Here is a 27,936-nt window from a genome sequence, read left to right on the forward strand (position 1 = left end):
GCTGCTGAGGAGAAACACAAAGAAGAGACATCTCATACCGCCATGATGCTGAAATCACCTCTTGGACCTTTATTGAAATCATCTATTCTTTAAAGGTTAGATAAAGCTTGAGTGTTAACTCACCTGGTCCTCGTGACTTTCAATAGATACTCCATGATACTAGATGAATTCTAATTTCCTAATTAGTTTTTGTATTAATTTTTAACATTATAGTTTATTGGGAAATAGACCATTTCCTCTAGATTTAAACATTTTTGGCATAGTTACATTCTTGAACTTATATAATTTTATTCTGTCTCAACATTTTTGGTAATAAGCTTATTATATTAATGAGTTTTTACTACTTTATTTATTATCTATTTATTTTCTTATTTAATTAAATTCAGCTTGATAGTCATTCATAATTATTTACCTCTGTGATCTGGGTTGACCTCATTATCAAAGACATCAAAGGTACATGTTTTTACTAGGTATAGATTGTTCTGTCTTTCAATACTTGTGTTTCCCTTTCATTCCTCTTTATATAGTTGTAAACTATCTTTTGACTTCTTTCCTGGTCTAAGGGTTATGCTTTTCTTTTTTTTTAATTTTTACATGAAAAAAATGTATTTCAATCCAAATTAGTTAACACAAAGTGTAATAAGAGTTTCAGAAGTAGAATTTAGTGATTCATCACTTTTGCTCTAAGGATTATCTTAGAAGCATATTTTTAAAGTTCCTAGTAGTTAAAATAGTAATTTTAAAGGTATTTATTTCTAATCCATCAAGATCCTGAACTAAGAATATGTCCTGTCCTCTCTCTCTCTCTCTCTCTCTCTCAGTCCATCCATCCATCCTTCCAGCCATCCAGCCAGCCAGCCAGCGAGCCGTCCATCCATACCTCCATTTTTAGTTCAGGATTCTTTGTTTTCAGGTAAATAATAAAATTGTCTACATATTGAATAAACTTAATTTTATATCCATTCAATCAAGTCATTTGATGAGATTATTCTTTCTGCTTTTGTCTACCTTTAGTTTTTTATGTTAAATCAAAACAAGTCTTATGCTGTGTTTAATCAGTCTCTCTGTGTGTTTGTAATCATTTTGCACTATGTATTTAGCAGACAAGTTTTAGTGTGTGTAGGTTTACGACTATTGTGGTTTCACATATTGTGTCTTTTGTGGCTAATTCTCCTGGGTTTTTTTTTGTTTTTTTCCTTTCAACATTACTTTTTATAGTATATAGTGTGCTTGATCTCATATGGACACCCCTAGTTCCTTTTTGTGTTCATTTACCTGATTCTTTTGGCCTATCAGTTTATTTTCCACCTCTCTCTAACACTTTGTCTTTAGAGTTTCTTGAAAACAGCATGTTGCTGGGATTTATTTTTAGTTGTCCCTTTAAGCAGCATATTTTTGTTCAGTCTCATTTGTTTACCATGACGGTTGATACACTTGTTTTTCTTCCAACTTGTGCTTAAATTTAAAAATTTGTTTTTCTTTTCCCCTTTTCTTTTTTTTTTCCAAATGTGACCAAGTTTCTATTTATTTCATTTTCTTTCATTGTTAATTTGGAAATCTAATTGTGTGGTTCAATTCTACAAATGCTTATAATTCCTTTTCCTTTTATCATAACCAAAATTATATTTTAATATTATTATTTGGCAACAAGTTAATGTGATTTCCATCCATGAAGATGCACCATTAATCCCTTACTTATCCTCCCTTTTGGTTTTAGATAATTAGAAATCCGTTTAGAGAATCCCTCTCCTGTTTTGCAAGGACCTATTTGCTCTTATTTTAACATTTACCAAACATTTTTATCCACTTATACTTTATTTCATAAATATTACCGCCTGAAATATTGTTTGCCCTAAATCTATTTCTTTTGCCCTAATGAGTAAATGTATCTCAGGTGGATACCTAGCTCTTGATCCTAATCTTCTTTCAGAAATTGGGAGATGTGGAGAGACTTGTTGGCTCAGTCTTGATCTCAGGGGTGTGAGTTTGAGCCCCAGGTTGCATGTGGAGCCTACTTAAAGTAAAAAGAAATTGGCAGATACCATCTTACTAAGCTCTAGAGTCCAGAGTTAGAGATGAAGAAGTAAGAATATTTTTATCTCTAAGTAATTTTTTTTCACCTGGAACTTTGCAATTCTTTCTAAATTTTAGTGTTCAAGCTTTTAACCTTCTATGCAGAAGTGTGCATCTTTTCCTAGCAGTTTAGACTGGAATTGGGTTAAAACTGCAATCTGGTTTCTTTTCTTCAAGAAAAAAATTGTTTAATTATTTTTATTTCCCACATCTATTCCTTTTTATTTTCCTGGAAATGTGATTAACCACATGTCATGCTTCCTGGATCTTGTGTCCTAATCATTTACCTTTTCCATCATGATTTCTATCTCTATATTTTTGCACAGTGCTTTGAAGGAAGATTTGAATTTAATGTTCTGAATTACTTACTGAGATCTCAAGAGTAAGTACAATCTTCAAATTGTCTACTAAACCGTTTGGTTGGAAAATTGTGCTTTATTTTAAATTTCCAAACTACCTCTTTTGTGCTGAATCTCCATAAGTGGTCTTAGTATTTTCATTCAAGTTATTATCTGTCTTTCCAGCAGCTCCAGTTTCCTGGGCATCTATTCTATTTCCTTTGTTCGATAATGTTCTCTGTGGCTTCCGGGCCCCTTTATCCAGGCTATTATATTTTTTGTCAGCTTGTTGGGGTCAAACCTGGCTGAAGGAGGACCCTAAGAGGCAGTTACACATAATGACATAGTGTCTTTCCCTTGGCCTGACAAGGTAGAAGGTTTACATCTGGAGGAAAAGTCTGCTTCCATCCTTGTCTCCCTCACTCAGAGGTAGGGAGGACTCAGGCTTGTTTGTGACCTTTTTTGGGGGGCGGGGGAGTCTCAAAAATATCAGTCACATTGATGCTCCAAGAGATCCATTGGATTTCTATATACAAAATTTTTCTCAGGATCCATCGCTTCCTGCTTTCTATTTCTTATCCAGGAGCTTCTCGTCCTGATCTGAGAAGGTAGCCTTGGCCATGGGTGAAAGGGTTCTAACCGTTTGCCTGTGTCATCCTTTCTACAAAATCCAAACCTGCACTCACACTAGCACCTAGCCCAAAAGAAGCAAGCAGGTTATAACCGAGACTGAAAGGAGACTTGAACACATGTCACTGTGCTCAGAATTCTCTCTCTAAACTCAGCTCTATCTGAAGCCATGTAGTGAGCATGCGTCATCAGCTAACTATACTATGTATGTAGGTATGTACACAGTATGTATTTATATTTGAAACACAGGAGTAGGTAGAGGGAAAAACATTCTTCTTTCTTGGCTCAGAAGGAATAAAAACCATACCTAATCGTCATATAGCAATTAATATATTTTAGACAGTATTCTAAGATCTTTACCCATTTTGATGTATCCTTAATAAAAATCAGACTCCATCACCATCCCCAAATTACAGAGGAGGAAATAAAGGTTAAGTTTCAAGCCCAAGATCACACATGTGAGGGGGACATCAGAAACAGAGCAGGATTCATATGTTGGAAATCTGACTTTGGAAACCACACTCTTAGCCGCTACTCTATACTGCTGCCAATGAGTGTGTCCTGTCAAGAAGAAAAGGGAGCAATTGATTGTAGTTATCTTTTGTAAAGTGATAGGTCTTCTTTGCTAAGCTGAATTGTGATTGAATAAAAAATAAGAATCAAGTAAGATTTAATATTCCATGTAAAGTATGACGGCTGAACCAGTGCTTGGCAACACAAGGAAACATCAGGAATTGTTTTCATTCAGTATTTTCCCAATTTCCTGAGATCCCACTTCATCATTCTGGGACAGAGATGACAGGAAGTCACCCATTTTGGGCCTCTAGACTAGCAGTTGGTACACTATGGTTTACTGGCCAGTTTGGTTCCCCACTTGTTTTTGTACACAGAGTTTTACTGGAATACAGCCACACCCATTCACTTACTGTATATGGCTGCTTTTGTACTAACTACAAAGTCAGAGTTGAGTAGCTGCAATAGAAAACAGGGGCGCCTGGGTGGCTTAGTCGGTTAAGCGTCCGACTTTTGCTTAGGTCATAATCTGGCGGTTCGGTTCGTGGGTTCGAGTCCTGCATCGGGCTCTGTGCTGACTGCCAGCTCAGAGCCTGGAGCCTATTTCAGAGTCTGTGTCTCCCTCTCTCTCTGACCCTCGCCTGCTCACACTGTCTCTCTCTCTCTCTCCTAGAAAGAAAAAAAATATATATTTAAAAAAAGAAAACAGATAGCCTACAAAGCCTAAAACATTTATTGTCTGATCACTTACAGAAAAAGTTTGCTGAAACTTGCTTTAGGTTAATGGATTCTTCTTAAAAATTATTCTGGGATATTTCATCTTCCTAACATTACAAGTCACTTAATATCAGTCTTATTTCACGGACCTTTTATTCCAATGACAGAGTTAGCTACCTAAAACCGAATATATGTAAAGATATGAATATTGGTGCAGGGTTTTTTGGTTCCTCCTGAGATTCTTTTATGAACTCAGTCTTGGATGATTGTGTATTTAAAGAAATATATCCATTTCTTCTATGCTGTCCAGTTTCTTGGTATATAATTGTTCATAGTACTATCTTATGATCCTTTGTATTTTGTGGTGTTATTTGTAACTTGTCTTTCATTTCTGGTTTTATTTATTTGAGCCTTCTCTTTTTTTTGGTCAGTCTTTAGGTTTGTCAATTTTGTTTATCCTTTCAAAGAGCCAGATTTTACCTTCATTAATCTTTTTTATTGCTTGTAATCTCTTATTTATTTAAACGATGATTTTAGTTATTTCCTTCCTTCTATTAACTCTGGGAGTCATTTGTTGTTCTTTTTCTAGATTCTTTTGTTATAAAGTTAGATTACGTATTTGAGATTTTTCTTGTTTCTTGATGTAAGCCTAGATGAGTATGAACCTCCCTCTTAGAACGAGTTTCGCTGCATCTCAAAGATTTTAGTTTATTGTATTTCCATTTTTTTTGTGTGTGGTCTCAGGTATTTTTTATTTTATTTTATCATTTTTTTTAACATTTCTAAAATTTATTTTTGAGAGACAGAGAGAGACAGAGCCTGAGCGGGGGAGGGGCAGAGAGGGAGGGAGACACAGAATCTGAAGCAGGCTCCAGTCTCTGAGCTGTCAGCACAGAGCCTGTCGAGGGGCTCGAACTCACAAACCGTGAGATCATGACCTGAGCCAAAGTCAGACGCTTAACTGACTGAGCCACCCAGGCTCCCCTCAAGGTATTTTTTCAATTTCGTCTTCAATTTCGTCTTCAATTTCTTTCTTGGCCCAATGGTTTTCAGTCTCATGTTGTTTAATCTCCATATATTTGTGGTTTTTCCCGTATTCTTTCTTTCTTTTTTTTCATATTTCTAGTTTCATACCATTGTGATAAAAGAAGATGCTTGGTATGATTTCAATCTTTCTAAATTTATCGTCTTGCTTTGAGGCATAACATGTGATTTATATTGAAGAATGTTTCATGTATTCCTGAGAAATTATATATCCTGCTGCTTTTGGATAGTGTGTATATATCTATTAACTTCATTTGGTGTAATGTGTTATTTAAGACAATGTGTCCTTATTGATTTTCTGTCTGGATGATCTATCTATTGATGTAATTGGGGTATTAAAGTTATGTGCTATTATTGTATTGCTGTCATTTTCTCCCTTTAGATCTGTAAATAGATGCTTTATGTGCTTAGAAGCAGTTTATCTTGTTGGGTGCAAAAAGGTTTACAAATGTTATCTCACTAGATGGACCCCTTTATCATTAGGTAATGCCCTTCTTTGTCTTTTACTATTGTCTTTCTTTTAAAATCCTATCTTATCTGATGTACTATAGTGTGTATATATATATATATTACACATTACATATATGTATACATTATATATATACATTATATATATATATAGTGTATATATATATTTATAAGCTTTCTTTTTGTTTCCACTGCATAGAGTATCTTTTTCTATCCCTTCACTTCTAGTCTGTTTATGTCCTTAGACCTGAAAGGAGTCTCTTAAAGGCAACATATAGACAAATCTGTGTTTTTATCTATTCAGACACTCTGTGTTTTTAGATTGGAGAATTTACTTCATTTACATTTAAAGTAAGTACTGATAGGTATATATTTATTGCCATTTTGTTCATTGTCTTCTGCATTTGCAATTCCTTTGTCTTCTTTCCTCTGCTCTCTTGCCTTGCGATTTGATGGCTTTCTTTAGTGTTATGTTTATATCCCATTCACATTATCTTTTGTGTACCTACTATATGTTTTTGCTTTGTGGTTACCTTGAGGTTCAAATATAATAGCCTATATGTATATTATAATCTATTTTAAGTTGATAGCAACTTGAATTTGAATGCATTCTAAAATATATTTTTTGAGTATTTATTTTTTGGTTTAATTTTAAGGTTTATTTATTATTGAGAGACAGAGAGAGACAGAGCATGAGGTTGAGAGAGGCAGAGAGAGGGGGAGACACAGAATCTGAAGCAAGCTCCAGGCTCTGCGCTGTCGGCACAGACCCCGATGCCAGGCTAGAACTCACAAACTGTGAGATCGTGACCTAAGCCGAAGCTGGATGTTTAACCAATTGAGCCACCCAGGCACTCCAAATTTGAATACATTCTAAAACTCTAAACTTTTACTGTTTCTCCACCACGTTGGTATTTCTGATGTTGTATTTATTTATTTGCTTATTTATTTATTATTTTAGAGATAACATGCATGTGAGTGGAGGAAAGGGGTAGATAGAGACAGAGAAAGATTCTTAAGCAGGCTCCATGCTTAGCATGAAGCTTGATGTGGGGCTTGACCCTACAACCCTGGGATCATGACCTGAGCTGAAATCAAGAGTCAGACACTCAACTGACTGAGGCACCCAGGCATCCCTATGTTGTATTTTAAATCTTTTTATTTTGCATATCCATTAACTAATTATTGTGGTTATAATTAATTTACTACTTTTGTCTTTTAACCTTCATACTAGATTTGTAAGTAATTAATTCGCTACCTTTACTACATATTTGTCTTTCCTAGTGAGATTTTTACTTTCATATGTTTTCTTGTTACTAAGAAGTTCCTTTAACTCTTCTTATAATGTTGACTTAGTAGTGATGAACTCCTTTAGTTTTTGCTTGCCTGGAAACTTTCACTTTCATTCAATTCTGAATCAGTAATCATGCCATTACCTTCTGGCCTCTGAAGTTTTTGCTGAAAGATCAGTTGATAGTCTTATGGGGGTTCCCTTACGGGGATTTGTAACAAGTTGTTTTTCTCTTGCTGCTTTTAAGATTCTCTTTTTCTTTAACTTTTGACATTTTAATTATAATGTGTCTTGGTTTGGATCTCTTTGAGTTCCTCTTATTTAGAACTCCTTGGGCTTCCTGGACCTGGATGTCTGTTTCTTTCCCCAGGTAAGGGAAGTTTTCAGCCATTATTTCTTCAAATAAGGTTTCTCCCTCTTTCTCTCTCTCTCTTCTCCTTCTGCTACCTCTATAATGTGAATGTTACTTCTCTTGATAATTGCCCTCTAGGTCTCTTATGCTATCTTCAGTTAAAATTATTTTTTTCTTTTTGCTTCTCTGTTTGGATGAATTTCACTGCCCTGTCTTCCAGGTCACCAGTCCATTTATCTGCTTCATTTAGTCTGCTGTTGAACCCCTGTACTATTTTTTTCAGTTCAGTTATTGTTTTCTTCAGTTTTGTTTGGTATTTTCTTATATTTTCTTTGTGTGTTTGAAGTTCTCAGTATGTTTATTCATCCTTCTCCCAAGTTTGGTGGCCATTTTTATAACCATTATTTTTTTTAACTCTTTAGCTGATAATTTATTCCCTTTTCATTAAGGTCTTTTTCTGAGGTTTTATTTTGTTCTTTCTTTTGGAACATATTCTGTTTCCTCATTTTGCTTGACTCTCTATGTTTATTTCTGAGTAGGAACCTCCACACTGTTTTCCAGAGGGGCTGCTCCAGTTTACATTCCTACCAACAGTGTAGGAGGGTGCCCGTTTCTCCACATCCTCGCCAGCATCTAGTCTATGATTTGCTCATTTTAGCCACTCTGACTGGCGTGAGGTGGTATCTCAGTGTGGTTTTGATTTGTATTTCCCTGATGAGGAGGGATGCTGAGCATCGTTTCATGTGTCTGTTGGCCATCTGGATGTCCTCTTTGGAGAAGTGTCTGTTCATGTCTTCTGCCCATTTCTTCACTGGATCTTTGTTTTTCGGGTGTGGAGTTTGATGAGTTCCTTATAGATTTTGAATACTAGCCCTTTATCTGATATGTCATTTGCAACTACCTTTCCCCATTCTGCCTATTAGTTTTATTGATTGTTTCCCTTGCCATGCAGAAGCTTTTAATCTTGATGAGGTCCCAATAGTTCATTTTTGCTCTTGATTCCCTTGCCTTTGGGGATGTGTCAAGTAAGAAATTGCTGCAGTTGAGGTCAAAGAGGTTGTTTCCTGCTTTCTCCTCTAGGGTTTTGATGGTTTCCTGTCTCACATTCAGGCCCTTTCTCCATTTTGAGTTTATTTTTGTGTATGGTGTGAGAAAATGATCTCGTTTCATTCTTCTGCATGTTGCTGTCCAGTTCTCCCAGCACCATCTGTTAAAGAGGCTGTCTTTTTTTCCATCAGATACTCTTTCCTGCTTTGTCAAAGCTTAATTGGCCATAGATTTGTGGGTCCAAATCTGAGTTCTCTATTCTGTTCCATTGGTCTATGTGTCTGTTTTTGTACCACCTCTAACAGTCTTGAAGGAGTAGGCTTGTGTAGATGATTAAACTTACTGTTTAACCTTGCCCTAGCTCTCATTTGCCTTTGTGATTGTCTAAGCAGACTGATTTATTCTTGACCATTCCCAATTGTTTTGGGAGTACCAAGACCTGTCAGTATTTCTAAGGGGGTGATCTTAGTACCCAGTTTCAGGAAGCCAGATTGGAAGGTAGTTCCTCAAGCAGCAGTTTCTACATGCATAAACATGTACAGTGCTGTGGGACTACAGTTGTAGAGCCAACTCATCTCTAAACCAAGGAGATCTGTTTCCTGGCAACACTTGCAAGATTTAGAGGCTCAGAAAAGTGTATAAGTCCCTGAGATGTACTGTTGAGCTGTGGTGAAGTCAAAGGAGGGTGCAAAGTTGGTATCTCCTTGCCTGTCTTCCCTACGAGCATCTCTGTAGCCTCTAGATGTGTGGCACTTGAATTCTGTCTCTCAGGTTGAAGTTCTAGGACATGTAAATGGGCTTTTCTCACAGACAGACTGAAGATGAGTTTCAGTCTTCTGTCTGTGCAGTAATTTGCACAGGGGTGTGGCAACTGCCCCTGAACTATCTTTCTATTGTTGCAGTCCCATGGGGGCCAGGAACCCAAGTCTCCCTGGCCACCAGAGCCAAGGAATCAAAAGGCATCCTCTGTGTAGACTGCACTCACGTGCCAGGTTTACCACGGCTGTGGGAGACTGTTGAAGGTTGGTCATGTCCACAGCTCTAGAAGCAGGGGAAGAACACTGGGGGCAGGGCATGCCAGTGGCCTTAACAAGGCAGGGAAAGACTGCTGGGTGCAGGGCATGCTTGTGGCTATAGTGATGTATAAAAGCATTGGAGAGTGAGCGTGTCTGAGGCTTTATCAATGCTGGGGAAAGAATGCTGGGAATGGGGCATACCCAAGGCTTTAGAAGGTAGGAGAAGAGCGGTGAGGATGGGGCACATCCAAAGCATTAGCAAGGCTGTGTCCACACACATTAACCTGTGCTAGCAAGGTAAGTGGAGTACAAAAACTGCACTCCTCCGTGGCTCTTTCTCCAAAAAATATCCCAGCTGGTCCTGGTCCTTGCCCCTCTGGCAGAAGCTTTAAAATTAGAAAATGTGTATTCTTCACATATAATTCAGTCATTAGGGGTGGGGTTTTGGGTGAGGCGAGATCTCTGTCTCTCTTATCCCTCTTGATGTAGTTGATTTATCCCTTGTTATGGAGGGAACTGATCAAGTACTTTCCATTCTTTTTCAGTGGGAATTATCTCATATGTAGCTGTAGATTTGTTATGTGTAAGAGATAGTGAGTTTAGGGTCTTTCTATGCTGCCTTCTTGGACTGCCCACTCATTTTAAAATTTCAGAGCCTGCAGAAAATTAGAAAATATCTTTCTAGTGCTCTTCTAATTATATTACTTATTCCACTTCTGGTCTTTTTTTTTTTTTTTTTTATCATGAATATACTTTGTTGGCCTGTCTGATATTTCGTTCCCTGGCTGCTGGACCCTCTGTTTTAATTAGTTCATTGAATTAAATCTGGTGGTTGGAGGACTGTTAGGAACAGCAGTCACACAAATGATGGAAAATGGCATGGCCTTTGCCTCTATGACAAGCAGTATAGAAGCCACAGGACGGCTGTTCTTTTGATTCCAGAAGAAAGCGTTCCTGGAATAGTTTTATTTATAATAAAAAAAATGTGGGACTGGAGGATAAATATTACCTGGCAGACAGGAGAATAAAAGGCTCTTGTAGTAATGACAGCTGGCCTGTAACTGTAAATACTTATATAAATTTTTGTGGTTTACAAAGCACTTTCCGATGCTCATTTAATCTTTTCTACATCTTTGCTAATGTATTTGTATTTGTGTTCCCACTTCACAAGTGAGATAACAGGCTCAGATTAAACAGATCATGAGTGACAGAGGCAGAACAAATCTGTTTTTAGGTACTTAATATCATGCCCTACTAGTGTTCGTATTGTTTTTATTGGAAAAGAAGTGGAGAAGCATGATGGAGAGGAATAAAGGGATTCTGCGGACCTGGGCAGGGGAAAACAATTTTCTTCCTTGCAAAAGAAAGCAATTTTCTTCACTAAGGGAAAGAAAATTAAAAGAATTCTTCAGAAGCTTGTCCTTCATGTATCTGTTTATTCCTTTAGCAAATACTTATTGAGAACCTATTATGTGCCAGACATTGGACCTGGAGACACAGTGGTGAACAAAAGATCTCTGCTCATGAAGTGTGTATTTGGGGGAGATGGGCACTGAAAAAGATAAACAAAATGTGTAGGACATTAATCAGTGATAAGAGCCGAAGAGAGAAATAGCAGAGAAAGGAGATATAAAGTGTCAGTGCATCCACTTAAAATTTTAGAAAAAGTAGTTAGGAAAGCGCTCACTGAGACAGCAAATGAGAAGTTACCTAACATACTAGTTATGTTATTTTGATGAACTTATCTAACATTATAGTTCATTTTTCCATTTTTTGGACGGGGGGGATGTATCTATTACCCATTCTATTCTTACTAAAAGTAAATCAATTAATTCATTACTGAGTGTTTCTGACAAAATATTTACTTGTTAATCAATCCATGACTTTCTAATAGATTGTTTTAGCAAGTGACAAACTTGGTAAAGCTTGACACACTGTATCATATTAATTCAGCAATTCCCAAGGAGACAAAATATTTTTTTATGATTTTCTGTATAAGGAGCTTATATGTAAAAAACCGTAGCTCCCAGTGGTGTTAGAATATTAACTTGGATAAAATGAATTACTATATTGTTTTGTACAATGGTCTTTGTAATGCCAGAAATACAGAAATAGTAGAAATACAAAAGTTAAGGTTGCCTGCTATACTAGAAGATGGTTAACACCCCATTTCTCTTCGTACAATCAATGGACACCCATTTTACCTTCTGGGACATTTAGATAGTCCATAGTTAGAATATATCTGCTGTCCTCGTATGGGGCTTTTGAAGCAACTTACAAAAAGAGGTAGATGTTCTTGATATTTTAAAAAATTTTTCATGTCATTTATTTTTGAGAGAGAAAGAGAGAGAGAGAGCATGAACAGGGGAGGCGCAGAAAGAGAGAGAGGGAGATACAGAATCCGAAGCAGGCTCCAGGCTCTGAGCTGTCAGCACAGCATCTGATGTAGGGCTCAAACTCACAAACCGTGAGATCATGACCTGAGCTGAAGTCAGACACTTAACTGACTGAGCCACCCAGGTGCCCATGATCTTCTTGATCTTTGAAGGGAGCTCACTAAATAAATAACACCTTTTTGCCCCTAGCACCTGAATTTGGAATCAAATGATGTAGGGGTCAAAAATACCAGCTTCATTACTGAGAAGCTGTCTGGAGAATATAGTCGGCAAGTGGTTTTGTTATTTTTGCTCCACACCATTAAATTTATCCCCTCAAACTACAGGACTCTCTGCCCCGCTGAGCGCAGCACATAGTCTATTAGCTATCAAATGTCTGAATTACTGCTGAGAGCAAATAAAAAATTAACCTCTCTGAAGACAATAGGCCTCGTAGAGAAGGGCTAGACTCAGGGCCACCAAACAGAATACAGCATAAAAGTCATTTCCATGGAGTTGCGAAAACAGAAATCCTGTCCTTAGTCAGACATTCTCCTATCTTCCTTTGGGAGAGTGTGAGATTTCAGGCAAAGAGTGAGTACCAGAACAAAGAGGCTGGTGTGTTGTTGTAATGGAGTTTCTTCCATATGGAAACATCAGTTCAGGGAGGATTAGAATTCCTCCTTGAAGCTTTCATTCGATCTAGCAACATTTTCTCACATTACCACTAGTAGGGAGATACCAAAAGATGTATTATTTACTTCTGAGATGAATCTGATCTTAGTTTTAACGACATTCACTCAAGTCAAGATGATGTGAAAGGTGCTTGTAAAAACTAGATATATTAATATTACCCAGCAAATGTTGAGGGCTCAAAGTGTTCCCAGAGCTGGAGTGTACAAGCTTCCAAGGACACTACAGAATCAAGAAGAAACTTTATTTTCAAGAGAGTTATAATTCATCAGTTTAGATGATAATAATAAACATAAAACAATAGTAGGTAATACAACACAAAATATTAGCTGTTATTGAGTGTGACAAGCTAGATGCACCATAGGGATGGAGGGCAGCATGGCATATTGTAGAAAGCCCTGGCCTGAGAAGCAAGAGACCGAGATTCCCATTTTAATAAAATCGGAGATATTCTCAGCAAGTCTTACTGAATCTCTTTAGGCTCCAGTTTCCTAGTCTATAAAATGAAGGGCTTGACTAGAACATCATCTTAATTAAAAATTCATTTTTTTCTAATGCGATAGTACCAAAATAATTTTGAAATTCTAAAGTTACAATGAATTAAGCCCCACATCTTTAGTTTTCCATATCAGCTACTGCAAGAGAAAAATGAAAAGAAAATGTAAATTAGTAGAAAGGTAATAAAGAAGTACGTACATAAGTAAAGAAGACTAATCAAAGAAACTAAGAAGGAAATCCAGTCATAAATATTTCAAAGGTTATTTCAAATGTTATTTAACATTTGTTAACAGAATGTTATTGTTTGTTAATAGTTGTGTTTTTGGTGTCTCTGCACTTCAATTTAGGAAGGGAAATGCATCAATCACTCAGCAGAAGGGTGTGTAAGACCCTTTCCTAGGGTATAACTTCATACAAACTAGGCTGGGAAGTGGAGTCTGACACACAGATTTGTTTTTGGTTAGAGCCTGGAATGTTAATGCTTCAACAGATTGAAGTGTTGTCCTTACTGTGTGCACCACGATGAGAAGCAATAGCAGGTCTTGGGTGGTTCAGTTGGTTAAGCCTCCGACTCTTGGTTTTGGCTCAGTTCATGATCTCACTGCCTCTCACTATGAGGTTTAGCCCCATGTCTGGCTCTGAATAACAGAAATTCTGAGTTTTGAGTTTCTAGCTGTTGCTGGACAATATGAAGATGATGTGATGGGGTGAAAGTTATAGAAGATAACACAAGGGGCACCTGGGTGGCTTAGTCGGTTAAGCATCCGACTTTCGCTTAGATCATGATCTCGCGGTTCGTGGATTCGAGCCCCGCGTCGGGCTCTGTGCTGACTGCCAGCGCAGAGCCTGGAGCCCTTTTCATTCTGTGACTCCCTCTCTCTCTGACCCTCCCCTGCTCATGCTGTCTCTCTCTCTCTCTCCTAGAAATAAATAAAACATTAAAAAAAAAAAGAAGATAACACAAAAATTAAAAAAATAGGCAAACAAATAGCCTTAGAATAAGGGCAGCTGGTTGGAAGTTTTCAATGGTGGCAATAGATCATGGCATTAAGGCACCGACATCTAGTGACAAATTAAAAATTGTTTTCTTTGGGGCACCTGGGTGGCTTAGTCGGTTAAGCATCCTTGGGCTTAGGTCATGATCTCAGGGTTCATGAGTTCAAGTTCCATGCTGGGCTCTGTGTAGACAGCTCAGAGCCAGCTTCCGATTCTCTGTCTTTCTCTGTGCCTCTCTCCTATTTGCTCTCTCTCAAAACTAAATAGCCATTAAAAAAGATTATAGATTTTTATTAAAAAGTTGTTTTCTTTTATGCACTCTGCTAGTGTTGTTTCATTCTACTAAAGCCCTGAGTAGACGTTGGTTGCACCAAAAAGAATTCCATTTGGTGTGCCTGGGTGGCTCAGTCAGTTGGGCATCCGACTTCAGCTCCGGTCATGATCACACAGTTCATGGGTTCGAGCCCCACATCAGGCTCTGTGCTGACAGCTAGCTCAGAGCCTGGAGCCTGCTTCAGATTCTGTATCTCCCTCTCTCTCTGACCACCGCCCCCCCGCCCCCATGCTCACGCTGTGTCTCTCTCTCTCTCTCTCTCTCTCTCAGAAATAAATAAAAAAACATTAAAATAATTTTTTAAAAGAAGGATTCCAATGGAGGTTTGAAAGAAGGAACAAGGGATGAGATACACTTACGGAATGATGAGATGGGAAGAAAAGAAAGAAGCGTTAAGGGTTGGGATGGCAAGCAGGGATCAAAACATTCAGTAATTCCTAGAATTTAAATCTGGACAGAAAGGTGGCAGAAAGAACTCTAGCACCTGCTTCCAAGAACTTCAGAAATAATTGGGACAGTGATACACTGCCCAGAGTACTTGGGATGAAGGAGAATTAAATTATTCTAAAAAGAGAACCCAGGAAGTTGGAGGGTTTGGGGTCACTTGGGTAACACTTACCCTTTAGTGCCTGTGATATACAGAATCTCTCAGGCTGTGGTGCTCAGGTCTCATTTTTTTTTTTTTTTAATATTTTTTTATTTATTTCTAGGAGAGAGCGAGAAAGAGAGAGAGCGTGAGCAGGGGAGAGTCAGAGAGAGAGGGAGAGACAGACTCTGAAATAGGCTCCAGGCTCTGAGCTGGCAGTCAGCACAGAGCCCGACGGGGGGCTCGAATCCACGAACCGCGAGATCATGACCCAAGCGAAAGTCGGACGCTTAACTGACTAAGCCACCCAGGCGCCCCAGGTCTCATTTTTGATATAGAGTCATTTGTTAAGCATAGATAAGCAAACACAATTCAAATTATTGTCAGGAGGATATACTTAAATAAGTGCAATATATTCAAAACGACATCTTTACTTTGGGTAATGATTTTATTCTTCTTGGGGTTACATAAATCTTCTCTGACACCCATAGAGTCACCAAACATTATTTCTAAGAGCTCAGAAATTCGGATTTGCAATTTATAGCTTGAAATAATGGTGTTTGTTGTTCCTGCATGTGTGTGCAGGTGGGTGTACATGCATATATACCCAGTGTGGGTCATGCCCTTTAGCAAAGAAGAAGTTAAATTTGCCCCCTGAACTAGAAAATGGAGGCTCTTCTCTCCCCGACCTAATGGTGGAATGTCAACCTGAAGCCAAGGATTTTTAATACGGCTAGATGAACCCGTGTGTTGCTTTTGCATTATTCATGATAAATTCTGGGATTTCAGTGTTTGGCACTGCTGTCAGAAGAAAATGAAATACATAGATCAAAATGGGCATTAACTATATTTTTTGTATCGATATAGTTGATCCTTTTTCAATTTTAAAAAATTGTGTTACTGAGCTATGTCTCTAACATGAGCTTTCCTCAGAAATCATATTCTTTGGAGACACTATTCCCTTTATGGATATATGTGTCCATAAAGAATGTGGTTTATACTTCTGACTGCTGAGCCATCTCAAATGGCTTTGTTTTCAGAAATGCCAGGTAAATGAGGTATGTTAACAATACTAAATCTATCAGGTTGGGAGTATTTTAATGTATTCTTCTCTAATACATTTAAACTGTATCACTATTGTAATATGCTTACTTTAATTTTAACTTACCTTTAAAAAATCTATTAACATCTCTTTTACTTTCTTATTGTTTTCACACCTAAATATGTTAAGTTTCTCTTAAGCAATACAGATTACTTCAGTATTAATATATCCATATATATGGATACATATAACCTCTCTGTATATATTATATCTATATGTAATATAAATATATATATTATTTCCATGCTAATGGATTAATTACATAAGTGTAAGATGTCTTCAAAGTTATGAAGTCAGTTGTGCAGAGAAATGATTTTCAGCAGGAAAGTAGAGGTCATAGAATCACTTGGTCATTGGCATGAATGAAAGAGAAAGTTGTCGTGTATTTTACACTTTTTAAGAAATCTGGACATGGGGCACCTGCGTGGCTCAGTCAGTTAAGCATCAGACTCTTGATTTATGCTCAGGTCATGATCCCAACGTTGTGGGATTGAGCTCCATGTCAGGCTTTGTGCTGATCATGGATCCTACTTAAGATTCTCTCTCTCTCTCTGTCTCTCTCTGTCTCTCTTTCCTCTCTCCCTCTTTGCTCCTCCCCTGCTTGCAGGTGTGTGCTCTCTTTCTCAAACAAAAAAAAATTAAAAAGAAAATAAGAAAATTGGACATAAATGTCATTTTCTCGTTGTCCTGGACTTTAGGATGGAAGTAAAATGATACAGTGAAAGGAGCATGAATGTTGAAGTTTTGACCTCTGGGTCCAAGTATTAGCTCTCTATTTTACTATCTAAATTACTTTAGACAATTTTTTCATCTTTTTGAGCCTGAATTTCCTCATCTGCAATATGGAGAAAATGCTATTCAAATTATACAGTTGTGAGAATTATCAAAGATTCTGAATAGAAAAGGATCTAGTGTAATAAATGCCCTTAGTACTTGTTATTCTTGGAGTGGTTTCTTGTCTCAGTGGTTTCTAAGGCTCATCTCCATCCTTGCGTTGGCTCCAATTTGGTTATCCAACTGTTCCTCCTGGTGTATATTTTACCCAATATCTGCATACCCTACCAGGTTGTTAACTTGGAGTGAAGGGACCAGGGCTTTATTGTTTACCTCTGAATATGTGGCCTTCAGCACAGTATCTGCTATGTTATGTAATTAATAAAAAACAATAAATATTGTTTACTGAATGTATATACCCAATGAATTTTCTATTTTTTTTGCCTAAGCTAGTTGAGATTTTCTATATTTTTCAAACGAGGGAATTCTGGAAAATGTAGATATTAAATACTTAGAAGTGTGATATTTGAATGCTCAATCCTAAAATGCAGAATTGACTGAGCTAAGGGAAGCAGGGAGATGGGGAGTTTCATCATGCCAGTCTGTCTGCTAAATTGGCAATCCTTGATATTTGATAGTGCAGCCACTGTTTACACTATTTGGAGTTTCAGGAAACATTCTAGGAAAACGTTAGGATGTTAAAATATGTTGGTTACTCTTGTCCCCTGAAGTGCTCTGAGAAAGACAAATTGTATTCCAAACTCTAAATATGTACCTTAAAATAAATTGAGGAACACAGGCGTGTATAGAAGTTTCATTAAGGGAATCTTGTTTTAGTCTCTACCTAAGCAATCTGAGGCAACACAGCTTCCAATAATCATTTGTCTCTTTTCATTTTATACTCGTGTAGTAGGCAGTTTTATCCGTGTATTTGCTGTCAGTGAATAGCTATATGCAAATAAATTCATCATCTTAGCCCTGATTTGCTCTCTGAGCTCCAGATCTACATGAGCAATAGACTATTAGCATTTTTTTACTTGAGCTTTCAGTGGTACTGGAAGCTGAACATGTCCAAAACAGAACTCATAACTCTTGCTTCTCACTTGGCTTTCACTTCCTCACTCCGCAACCTGTTCCTATTTCAGAAAATTATGCCAATTTCCCTTTACTTGTATGCCACACATAAGATTGCAACCTTGCTTTCTCTCTCTCCTTCACCCTGTGTCTTAATTTTTCTATTGTTAACACATTACCAAATATTATTTTATTACTTCAGAGTTTTTTAGGAAAGAAGTTTGGAACAGTGTGGCTGGATTCTCTCCTCAGGGTTTCATTGAGCTAAAAGCCCAATGTATCATCCAGTTCTTTGGTCTTCATCTGGTTCTCAGGGTCCCTTTTAGGCCTTCACACCTTCTGGAAGGTCCTCTCCTTCTTCAAGCCAGCAACGGCATCCAGCAAGCCTTTCTTATGCATTGAATCTCTCTGATGTTCTCTTCTGCCACACTTCCTTTTTGTCTTGTTCTTATTTTAGGCGCCCGTGTGATTGCATTGGGTAGCCCTGGATAATCTTGGATAGTCTCTTTAATTTAAGGTCACCTGATTAAAAATCTTCATTACACCTGTAAAATTCATTTTGCCATGCAAAGTGACATAACCACTGGAGTAGCACCAAGGGGTGAAGATCATGGGGACCATAATTTTGCCTACCACACTCCTCTAATTTTCAACATGAGACCTGATAAGTTTTTATTCTAAATATCTTTCAAAGTTGTTTGCTTTGGTTGAGTCCTACTGCCAACACCCTATTTCAAGTTGCTGTCATTTCTCACATGGGCAAGGCAATTAATTACCTGCTAAGTTGTCTTTTCTATGTGACCTTTGCCCCACTACATGTTTCTACTCTCATTTTGATGTAAATGGATTCTTTTGTAAATTAATGACCTTTAAAATACGCACAATATCTCCTTTAATAATTTAATAATCCCAAACCCAGTCTTTTTAAAAAATGTTTGTTTGTTTATTTTGATAGAGAATGTGCACAAGCATTGGGGGAGGGACAGAGAGAGGAGAGAGGGAGAATCACAAGCAGGCTTCATGCTCAGCCTACCATGGAGCTCAGTCCCATGAATGGTGAGGTCATGACCTGAGCCAAAATCAAGTCAGATGCTCAACCAATGGATCCACCCACATGCCCCTAGACCCAGTCTTTTAATATTTATAATGGCATATCAACGAAAATGGCTGAGAAGAACATCAAAAAATTTCTTCTTCCATTAAAGCAATGAGAAAACCGATCAAAATTCTCAGAATCAAACTTCTCAGAGTTCTGGAAATTAACAAAAAGCTTGCAGAATTCAAGGAGTCTTCAATAAAAATGGCTGAATCTCCGTAAGAACAGAAAGATTTGTCACATTTAACTTGCCATATCTCCACCCTCTTCTCCCAAGCTCTGTGGTAGATTTGAAAACCAACAGCCCACAATCACAGTGAAAACTAGAAACCTGGCATCAACCAGAAGAAGCAGAACAGGTTTGGAGCTCCTTCAAAATTTTATTCTCAGAGAATTGTCATTATTTGATCTGTCAGATAGTTCTATGGAAAACACCCCTTTTAAAACAGTTTTTATTTGATCTGACAGAGTGAAAAGCCTCTTCCGTGGGGACATTTGTGAAATTGTTAGAGACAAACTGTTTAATTTCATAGCCAGCTGAGGAGATAGATAACAGTTAGGGCAAACAATAGGCTCACCAAGAGCTTAAAAGGAAAAGTTGGGGAAGGAGATGTCCACAGCAAAGGAAAGTCTTTGACATGTTCCTGGAAACCTAGAAGGCCACTTGAATGTGTAGAGCTGGGTGCATGTCCTGGGTTGTGCACATGCTCACAAAAGACCTGAGAAGGCCCCAGGAACTCACCTTTTGCTGCCCCTGAAGCTCTGTGCAAGCAGAAAGTAAAGGCTAAGATAGTATTGTCAGCTGCTTGGCTTAGTGTTCAAGGTGTATCCCAACATAGATCCCCCCACCCCCACCTCGCCCCTGGCAAAGGTTAAGAAACATTCTGGCTTCAGTAACTTGAAATCTCTATCCAATCATTAGGTGACTATTAACCAGTGGCCAGTGGTCACACACAAAAAAAGCACACAAACTTTGTAAAAGTATCTCATGAAAGTCACTAAGCAATTAACAGCAAAAATAACAAATGGGTGGGGAGGGGGATAGACTCTGACTTCCAGACTTTACATTATCTTATGTAAGATTCCAGTTTTCAACAGAAGTGAAAAGACATACAAAAAAACAAGAAAAGGTGGCCTATATACAGCAAGAAAGCAATCCATAGCAATCAGTAGAAATCAGCTTCTGTCCTAAGGAAGCTGAGACATTGGACTTACTAGAAAAAATTATTTAGATCAGCTGTTTTAAGTATATTTAAAGAACTAATCTTTGTATAATGTCTTTATTAATTCAGTTCACATGCATTCATTTATTTAAATGTTTTCTTTCTTTTTAGGTGCCTATACCCTGAATCAGATTCTCTGTGTCCTTGAGGCAAGGTCATTTGTGCTTCTTCTCATTTTTTTCACCCCATTCTGCCTACCATTCCTCTGGGCGATCCCCAGATACAATGCTGGGCATCCTAGATACTCTTGGTGCTCTTAAAGGTCCACTTTACTCTCTCCTCACCATATGCAATTTATCCTTCAACAATACTTTTGCGCTTTTCACAGGGCCTACAGGAGTGTGTCCCATAGTCACTGCACAACAAATGCTTTCAAACTCTAGTGAGATGTGGGCTCTTTACTTTCTTTAACTTTCTGTCTTTCCGTTCTTTATCACAATTTCAAAGTAGAAACACAGGTAGGTGGGAGGTTAAGAGGAGATATTATTCATAGGGGGATATTTTCTTCTCTCTCTGTGTCTCTGATGGTCCCCCAGTGGTCATTCTCATGCTCTTTGGAATACTGAAAAGTGAACTCCTGCTTTTCTTTATTCCTTATTTTCTGTTCTTAATTGATGGAACAGTTGCGTGCATGGCCCAGCCTATTGCTTCCCCTTAGGATCTGCCGGCCTGCAATCACATTTCCTCTTCACTATGCCTGCTCTGCAATAAACTCTATTGGAGCAACTGTTCTTCTGCTAGAGATTTCCAGCTGTCCAGCTGTGCCTGGACAAGACCACCTTGGGGAAGAGTTAGTAAGTGGACCATAGCTGTGTCTCTCCAATCCAGCCTCTTTGATATCCAACTCATGTTTCAATCATTAATCACTGTTAGAGAAGAAAGAGGCAAGATAAAAGGGCACATTCAGTCTACAATGTTTTTCAGTAAAAATGATCATAAAAAATTGGAAAATGAGTGAAAAAGAAAAACACAAAATATAGGTGGGGTTTTTTGTTGTTGTTCACTGTAAGGATAGGTGGAAGTATAATGTGCTGCTTAGACATCATTTTTGTCTCTTTTTCCCCCCAGTATCAAACAGTAATAAATGCATCTTCGTCATCATGCGTATCAGTCAGACTGTTAAGGAATAAGTCCTATAATGCATTGTTATGATAATTAAGGAAAGCCCTGCTAGGGCTTTATCATGCATAATAAGATGCTCTAATCCCTAGTCCCTATGAATATGTTACTTTACATAACAGAAGAAAATTTGTGGCATGAATGAGTTAAGAATATTGAGATGAGGAGATTATTCCCAGTTATCTGGAGGAGCCCTGGGTAGTCACAGGGTCCTATCAGTCAAAGAGGAAGGCAGGAGTGTCAGAGTCCTGGAAAGAGGCAAAGTGATGGAAGCAGAGTCACGGGAGTGCAATGCCACAAGCCAACCAATATGGGCAGCCTCGATAAGCTGGAACATAGGAGGGGCACAGCCTTGCTGAGACTTCCATTTTAGCTAGTGAGACTCATTTTCAGATTTTTGACCTCTAGAATTGTAAAATAATGCATTTTAGTTGTTGCAAGGTTCTAAGCTTGTGGTAATATTTTACAGGAGCAATTAGATATCAATACAGTCATTTCTAACAAAAATGCAAAAATTTGCATCTGTATGTTTTATATTACTTTGCTAAAAAAAATCAGAAAAGTAAGTGAGTCAGGAACTTAGAGAATGGGGAGTATATGAATATGTAAATCAATAATAATTAATTGATAATGTATTGTATTGGAAATTGCATAGGCTTTGGTGTGAGATGGAATAACATTTGAAGAGAATTTTCTTCTCTTACTGGCCATGTGATCTTAGGGAGGTTACTTGAGCTGCAGTTTTCTCACCTTGAATTAAAGATTTCTTGAGGTGTCTGGGTGGCTCAGTTGATTAAGCATCACACTTCGGCTCAGATCATGATCTCATGGTTTGTGGGTTCGAGCCCCATGTCAGGCTCTGTGCTGACAGCTCAGAGCCTGGAGCCTGCTTTGGATTCCGTATCTCTTGCTCTCTCTGCCCCTCCTGTGCTCACATTCTGTACCTCTCTCAAAAACAAATAAACATTAAAAAATAAAAAGATTTCTCACTTTATGATGTTGACATTGGAAAGAATAGAAATAGCCATCAAGTGCATAGAAAAGTGATGGGCACATAACAGATGTCAATCTATTTTTTTCCTCCAAATCAATCTATTTTTTTCCTCCAAGGTGAATTTAGGTTTATCCTCAACGTTGGGAAATTAAAAAATACATTATCAGGGATAAGGGTGGAAGAAAAGAGGCAGTGGCAAAACAGTTGGAATAGTAATAGTGTTGCAAATCATTTCATTATAAGTCTGGAACCACAGGGAAACAAAATACAAACTGTAATTGTGTAGTCGGGCTGGAAAGAGCCTCTAAGTTTGATCAGCAGGTAAAGTGATGATACCACAGACTTTCAGGTTCCTTGCCATTGCAAAGACAGACGGGGAGATTCAGTGGAAACAAAGACAATACTTGATTGGCACCATTAGAATATTCTAGCATACTTGAAAGATGAAAAGGCTGTATGTAGTATCTTGGCACATCCCAAGACATTGTCTAGGAATCCACATAACAAGGTCTAAATAAATATTATTCAATTATTTCACCTAAAAGCCCCTTTATGTCATTCACTGTGTAGGAGACTCCTTGTTGGAACCTATCTCATTGTGTGCCTACCACTTATTTCTAGAATCTACCTCTTTTTCTCCTTCATCTGCATGTTTACAACTCTATTTATATCTTGTACATCTGACCCTTTGTCCATAGTTACTTTGGGGACGGACACTTGGACTAAGAAGGGCAAATAAGTCTCTATATTTGCAAACGTGGATTGCAAAAAGCAGTTGGAGATATTGGATCTTGTGACATTGATGGCATAAGCAACGAAAGCTGGAATAGAAGGAGAGGGAGAGACAGAGGATGAAGAGGGGGAGAGAGGATTGGGAGCAAAGAAAAATGAAGCATATTGGGTTGAAATTAAGTATAATGAAGACTTCCTGAGCACTCCCAGTTCCAATTCTATGCCAAAGCCTTGTTTCATCTTGTTCCTCAGACTCTGTAAAATACTTGGAATCCTTCCAGTAAATCCTAGTTTCCCCATTAGCTGCTTGCAACAATGAATACCAACATTCACCATTTCACTCATTTGTTTCATAAACATTTACAAAGCTCTCATGTATGTTAAGTATCTTGCTCTGGCTGGGGACACAGATACTTGCTTTCATAGGCACAAGCACTGTGAAAAGAAAATAAAGGTCTCTTTGGGAATGATGTGTGGGAGACATTAATTCACAGACTTCAGAAAGCATGGTCTATATTTGACGTTAATCAGAAATTGAAGAAGATGTGATACTCCTGTTTTCTTAGGTATTATCCAATTAGTGGATGATTCTTGTGATGTTATGGTGTGGCATACAAGAGAAAAGGGCAAATCTAATTTGTATTCCAGAGGCAACAATGAAGAGGATGACTTAGAGCAATCAATCACTAACAATATGCTCTACTTTTCAAGAGATATTGGGCATCACAGAACAGCGGGTGCTAATTAAAAAAGAGAAAAGGAGGCAGGGTTCTAATAGCTTATAAGAGTAAAGGTTCATGTAAGGAAATAATACAGGACAAGACTAGAAAATAGAATGTTTTCTGTACTAGGTTTTAATGGGCATGAATTTTATTGGTTAAGCAGTGCAAAACTGTATAAATAACTATAGAGTAAAAATGCCTAAGGGCAGTTAGGTCAGGATTTCTTAGGCAATTCAAACTTTAGCTTTCTGTTTAGAATTTTCACATTTTTTCTTGGTGCCAGTAATGAGACCAATAACTTGTACAATAACTTGTGTTTTCCGGTCCTATTCCCCAGGGACGAATTTCAAAAAAGGAAAGAGAGCTGATAATGGCAGGATCCAGCTGCTTAATCAATAGAGTGGTGGCCTTCAAGGTATTGTCTTCGTCAACCTTAAGGGAGGTAATACACAGTCTCTGAAATAGCTCTAATTAGACACTAGACTTCAAAGTGAGCTGTGTTATTTAACTTCATCAATTTTTAGCTGCTAATCCTTACTGTTTAAAATGGCATAAAAATTAATAGCTCTTTAAGATAAAACCTAGAAGGAGAGGAATTTACACAAAATTGGGGAGGAGTGGGAGGGCTAGACCGACTTAGATTTGTAAACTAAAAGAAAAATGAAAGAGCAGCAAGAATGAACCAATAGCCAGAAATAGGTCAAGTGATATAAATCTCAACAACACTAAAGAATAGAAAACCCTGGATGATTCTCCAAATGTGTAAATTCTTGGTTTTATTCAACTCAAGCTTCTAAACTACAAATACGAATTGGTCATTTTCTGTTTTAGAAAGATCGTGTTGACTTATTCAACACTTTCAGAAAGAGTTAAATTGATAGTTTTATACTTTGGACTTTTTTTAGGTTTATTTATTTTGAGAGAGAGAGAGAGAGAGAGAGAGAGAGAGAGCATGCACACGTGTGTGTGGGAGTAGGGAAGGGGCAGAGAGAGAGAGGAGGAGAGAGAATCTCAGGCAGTCTCTGTGCTGTCAGCATGGAATCCCACGTGGGGCTTAACCTCACGAACCATGAGATCAAGACCTGAGCCAAGATCAAGAGCCTGGGTGGCTTAGTCGGTTAAGCGTCCGACTTTCGCTTAGGTCATGATCTCGCGGTTCGTGGGTTTGAGCCCTGCATCGGGCTCTGTGCTGACTGCCAGCTCAGAGCCTGGAGCCTGTTTCAGAGTCTGTGATTCCCTCTCTCTCTCTGACCCTCCCCTGCTCACGTTGTCTCTCTCTCTCTCTCTCCTAGAAATAGATAAAACATTAAAAAAAAAAAAGTCATATGCTTAATCTGACCGAGCCATCCAGGCACCCCTACCTTGAGCATTTTTGTTATTGCTTGGTCACCTTTTTTGAAATTCTGCTTGTAACTTCACACACATTTTGTCAGCTGAATGCATACCCACCTCTTCATAATTTCAACAAGTTGGCTGTACTTTCTGAGGAAAAACTTTTTTATACATTTGAAAATTGAGTCATAGAATTCATTTTGACCAAGCGCATGCAAGTAAGAGATCAGTCAATTCAACCAGGCATCATCAGGCAGAGTGTGTAAAGTGGTGCTCTCCAGGGGGAGTTAAAACAGTAGCACCAAGGACCCCTTTCATGATCTTCCATTTATTGTCATCTGTAATATTTCTATAATTTAAGCATTAGAATCCTTTTGAAAACCATCTCTTACTCTTCTGAGGTTTTGGGCCACCTTGGTTGTTAGGGCATCTGAAAGCTCTTAGCAACGAATGACAGCATCTGTAGCAATAAGCAGCAACCTGAGTCACATAGCGTAGGAATTCTCTTAACATCTGATATCCAAATAGAGATGTCAACTTGGAAATTATGTTTGAGTCTAGAGCTTTCAGATAACATTTTAGCTGAAAGTACAAATTTTGAAATCAAGAGGATATAGATAGCATCTAAAACCGTGGGGATTGGTACAGTTACTGAGGGAGCAATTAGACTAAGAACAGAAGAGGTACGTGACCAATTACTGAACATTCTAATATTTGGAAACTGTGTAGGAGAAGAGTCAATAGTAAAGAATTTTTAAAAAGCTTTCAGGGAGGTTGGATAAATCATATAAAAATGTGCTGTATTGAAAGATGGGGTAGAATTAAGGAATGGCCACCTGTGTCTAGTGCTGCAGAGATACAAGTAGAGAAAATAAATATCTATTGAAAATGGTAAAAGGAGGTCATTATTGATTTCAAGATAAGGAAAGAGATAAGCTCCAGACTGTAGTCTCTTGGAAAAATGAGTCTGGGTTGAAAGAACTTAGCCTGTATGGTGAAGGGAGAGGATAAATATTGATGCAGACAAGAGATGAGAAATTTGTTTGCTTGTTTGTCTTAACTTGTTTTCAGATTGGATAAGCATGATTGAATTTATGGAAATAATTTACAAAAATGGCAGAGGGTTATGAAAGTGAGGAAGGGTAAAAAAATGTTTAGTAAATCGAAAGGGGACAGAGATAAGAGCATCAGCTGATGAAGCTGAGATATTTCTAATTTAAAGATGCAAATATATATTGACAATGTCAGACTTCATATGAGTTCTGTGCTTCTGACAAACAATCAAAGGGTTAAATATTCCCGTTACTCTTTTGTGTTTCAAAAGATGGGTTACTGCAAGAAACCGCCCTTCTACATATGACGTAATTACTAATGATTTCCCTCTTATTTATCTATAATAAGGCCAAAGACACTTATTTTTTAATTTTAATTTTAATTTTTTTTACAAATAGTTTATTGTCAAGTTGGTTTCCACATAACACCTAGGGCTCATCCCCACAAGTGACTTCCTCCATGCCCATGCCCCCTCCCCCCCACACCCACCCATCAGTCCTCAGTTTGTTCTCAGCATTCAAGAGTCTCTCATGGTTTGCCTCTCTCCCTCTCCCCCCTATATCCCCCCTTCTTCTCCCACACGGTCCTCCATTAAGTTCCTCCTAATCCTCCTATACGTGCANAGGAATTAGAGTGATTCTGGCTTTTTAAAATGAGTCTGGTCGAAGTTTTCCTTCGATTTCTATTTTTTGGAATAGCTTGAGAAGAATGGGTACTAATTCTGTTTTAAATGTCTGGTAGAATTCCCCAGGGAAGCCATCAGGTCCAGGGCTCTTATTTGTTGGGAGATTTTTGATCACTGATTCGATTTCTTCACTCGTTATGGGTCTGTTCAGGTTTTCTATTTCTTCCCGTGTGAATTTTGGTAGTGAGTGTGTGTTTAGGAATTTGTCCATTTCTTCTAAGTTGTCCAATTTGTTGGCATATAATTTTTCATAGTATTCCCTGAGTAATGCTTATATTTCTGAGGGGTTGGTTGTAATAAGTCCATTTTTACTCATGATTTTGTCTGAGTGCTCTCTCTTTTCTTTTTGAGAAGCCTGGCTAGAGGTTTGTCAATTTTGTTTATTTTTTCAAAAAACCAACTCTTGGTTTCACTGATCTGTTCAATTGTGTCTTTGGTCTCTATGTTGTTTATTTCTGCTCTGATTTTTACTATTTCTCTTCTTCTGCTGGGCTTGGGGTGCTCTTTTTGCCCTGCCTCTAGTTCCTTTAGGTGAGCTGTTAGATTTTGCACTTGTGCTTTTTCTAATTTCTTGAAATAGGCCTGGAGAACAATGTACTTTCCTCTTAGGACTGCCTTTGCCGCATCCCATAGATTTTGAATTGTTGTATTTTCATATTCATTTGTTTCCATATATTTTTAATATCTTTAGTTGCCTGATTGGCCCATTCATTCTTCAGTAGGGTGTTCTTTAACCTCCATATATTTGGAGGTGTTCCAGACTTCTTCCTGTGATTGATTTCAAGTTTCAAAGCATTATGATCTGAAAGTGTGCATGGTATGATCTCAATTCTTTTATATTTATTGAGGGCTGCTTTATGTCCCAGTATATGATCTATCTTGGAGAATGTGCCATGCGCACTTGAGAAGAACGTGAATTCCCTGGCCTCAGGAAGGAGACTTCTGAATATATCTGTCAGATCCACCTGGTCCAATGTGTCATTCAAGTCTATTGTTTCTTTAGTGATTTTCTGTCTGGTTGATCTATCCATTGCTGTAAGTGGAGTATTAAAGTCCCCT

The 27,936-nt window shown here is 38.0% G+C and overlaps 1 long non-coding RNA gene across 1 annotated transcript in view; it reads left to right on the forward strand.

Annotated features, from left to right (window-relative positions):
- The first annotated feature begins 825 nt into the window (after nucleotides 1-825).
- LOC144222264 (uncharacterized) overlaps nucleotides 826-27,936 on the forward strand; it is a 66,087-nt gene continuing 38,976 nt past the window's right edge. The window contains exon 1 of the long non-coding RNA XR_013332352.1: nucleotides 826-913. This is a non-coding gene — a long non-coding RNA (uncharacterized LOC144222264). The remainder of the gene's footprint in view (nucleotides 914-27,936) is intronic.

This window comes from Crocuta crocuta, unplaced genomic scaffold (assembly GCF_008692635.1).
Source record: "Crocuta crocuta isolate KB4526 unplaced genomic scaffold, BGI_CrCroc_1.0 scaffold346, whole genome shotgun sequence".
Lineage (NCBI taxonomy): Eukaryota > Metazoa > Chordata > Mammalia > Carnivora > Hyaenidae > Crocuta > Crocuta crocuta.